Source organism: Colletes latitarsis, chromosome 14 (genome assembly GCF_051014445.1).
Source record: "Colletes latitarsis isolate SP2378_abdomen chromosome 14, iyColLati1, whole genome shotgun sequence".
Taxonomy (NCBI): domain Eukaryota; kingdom Metazoa; phylum Arthropoda; class Insecta; order Hymenoptera; family Colletidae; genus Colletes; species Colletes latitarsis.
The window spans coordinates 5,001-7,500 of NC_135147.1; the positions used below are offsets into that span (position 1 = coordinate 5,001).

Genomic DNA, 2,500 nt, shown 5'->3' on the forward strand with positions numbered 1-2,500 from the left:
TCACGGTACTTGTTCGCTATCGGTCTCGTGGTCATATTTAGCCTTAGATGGAGTTTACCACCCACTTAGGGCTGCATTCTCAAGCAACCCGACTCTAAGGAGAAATCCTCCCCAAACGCGTACCGGTCGCTACGGGCCTGGCACCCTCTTTGGGTAAATGGCCCCATTCAAGATGGACTTGGACACGGTTCGACGTCACGGGATAGACGGATCCTCCTAAACACTACATTTCCCTGCGGCAATAACCGTGGGATTCAGTGCTGGGCTCTTTCCTGTTCGCTCGCCGCTACTAAGGAAATCCTAGTTAGTTTCTTTTCCTCCGCTTAGTAATATGCTTAAATTCAGCGGGTCATCTCGCCCTGCTCTGAGGTCGTCGAACAAACTTGTTAGTTGAAAAAAAAAAAAAAGAAAAACAAATCGTACACCGTAACGAATCGGAGCAACAAGAACCTGGTGTATATATGGAATCGACCACCACCTCCTACTTCTCCGCGTCCTCCGATAGCATATAATAGCATTTTGCTTTCTCGGAGAAAAGGATATCAATGATGGGTTTTTAGCGCCTCGCCAAAGTGTCTCCCTTCTGTCTTAGTTTTTCATTCGTTCGATGCGAAACGCTCGCTAGGCGTAACCGGCTGATTACTTTTAACGTCCTTCCGTCGCTTTTCAAATTAAAGAAGAACCACGGTGTGTGTCTATGATAGAACTACCCGATCCGATTTTCGTTGATTCTTTGATAGTCTACCAAAGTCCACCGTAAGTTCGAAAGAAAAGCATTCGTGGACTGGACGACCGGCTAAACGCGCGGTCTCGCAATCGATATACATATTCGTAACAAAGAGAGACATGGGGCGACCAACTTCTCAGAGTATATCCCTTCTTTTGGGTTCCGTTCGTATCGCGCTTCTCGTCGTGTTCGTTCGAGCCTCTCCATAGAGGATGATCGTCCGATTCGTTTGATAAATTATCATTTTTCCCTGGGGCTGTACGAACGAACAGAGAGGAAGACGACGACCGACGGATACCACAAATTTCACGTGGTAGGGCATATATTACATATCATAATTATCAGTGTTTGGTCAAATTTCTTTCCAGTGTCCTTTTTGTTATGCTCCAAAACTAGTATACGCTTTATTTTCTCTTTCCTTTGCATAAATTATTAACTTCGGGCAACGTCGGGAGCGCCGGTAATCATTAGATTTGTACGAAACGCGATTTGCGCCCCACGGTGGTTTTTAGTGCCGTCAAAGTCAGAAATCGTAGGAGCGGTGCTTTAACGGGCGGTCGTGATGATACTCCAGACAACACGACGCACGACGCCGTAAAACACTCGCGCGAGTCCAGACTGATCTCTGCCTCACCACGCAAGGGGTGCGCAAACTTGCCAATAATATATAATATTTATTCTTTTTCGTACGTCCAGCGACAAACGCCAACGAAATACCCAAATTCTCGCTCGTACGTTGATACCTTTCTCTTCATCGACCCGGCTCCGAAACGTTCTTCGCCATCTCCCCGAAAGGAGAGGTAAACGACGGCGGGGTTAGGGAATCTGAGAACAACGCAAGCAGTTTTAGGACAAGTGAACGACCCTCAGCCAGGCGTGGTCCAGGAATTTTATCCGTGGACCGCAATGTGCGTTCGAAATGTCGATGTTCATGTGTCCTGCAGTTCACACGTTGACGCGCAATTAGCTGCGTTCTTCATCGACCCACGAGCCAAGTGATCCACCGTTCAGGGTAATCATATACAATTTACAATTTTTCTCTTTGTATTTAAAAATGCTCCTTGTTCTTTGCTTTAAAAATATTCGATGTTCGCACCTCCGACCAGCGTATCGACGGAGGATTGAACGCGCCATATCGACGACAAAAGTTTCTTTTTGTTTCCTGAATGACGGAAAACCATCGTTCGACGGCCGGGCGTACAGTACATTCAAAAGCCTTTGCGCGTGGCTGCGACCAAACGGGTATAATACACCCGTATATTCTTGGTTCCGAACAGTAACTTCACGCGCAATCGGGCGAACGCACGCGGCAGCGCCCATCGGTTGCTCGATGAAATCGATGCGATAAACTACAGCCTTCTCGGCTGGTCGTCGTTAGTCGCGCGAGCAACGATGGCCGCACAATCGACGCGTTGTCGTTCGTTTGCGATTCGCTTCAGGCTACCCGTAAGGATGTATATTATTTTATTACTTCCTCGCCGTCATCAGGACGTTTCGTTCGGAGCACGACGACGAGCACACACGCCACCGGGCAAAGCGGGATACGCAAGTTCAAACCGTAAAGGAACGTCGCGAAACGATGTTCGACGGCGTCTCGTTCCTCGGCTGTAGATCCTTGGCGCTTTGTTTCGGCCCCTGCGCGTTGTGTGTGACAATCGGTCGTCGTCTCCTCTTCGAGCGAGCGCAACGTAAACAGCCAGCATCGTATCTCCGACCGAGACGCGTATATAATGGAAAAATTGACGGCGGGTGACATCCTCGATCGTCGCAACG

General features: G+C 48.6%; 2 non-coding genes across 2 annotated transcripts in view; both read right to left on the bottom strand.

The window, feature by feature from the left end:
* The window catches only part of LOC143350485 (large subunit ribosomal RNA), a 4,264-nt gene extending 3,891 nt beyond the window's left edge, over nt 1–373 (bottom strand). Inside the window, exon 1 of the ribosomal RNA XR_013081128.1 lies at nt 1–373. This exon is cut by the window's left edge and continues 3,891 nt beyond it. This is a non-coding gene — a ribosomal RNA (large subunit ribosomal RNA).
* Nucleotides 374–1,587: 1,214 nt separating this feature from the next.
* LOC143350516 (5.8S ribosomal RNA) lies at nt 1,588–1,742 on the bottom strand. The gene has a single exon (XR_013081134.1). It is a non-coding gene; the product is annotated as a 5.8S ribosomal RNA (ribosomal RNA).
* Nucleotides 1,743–2,500: the final 758 nt, after the last annotated feature.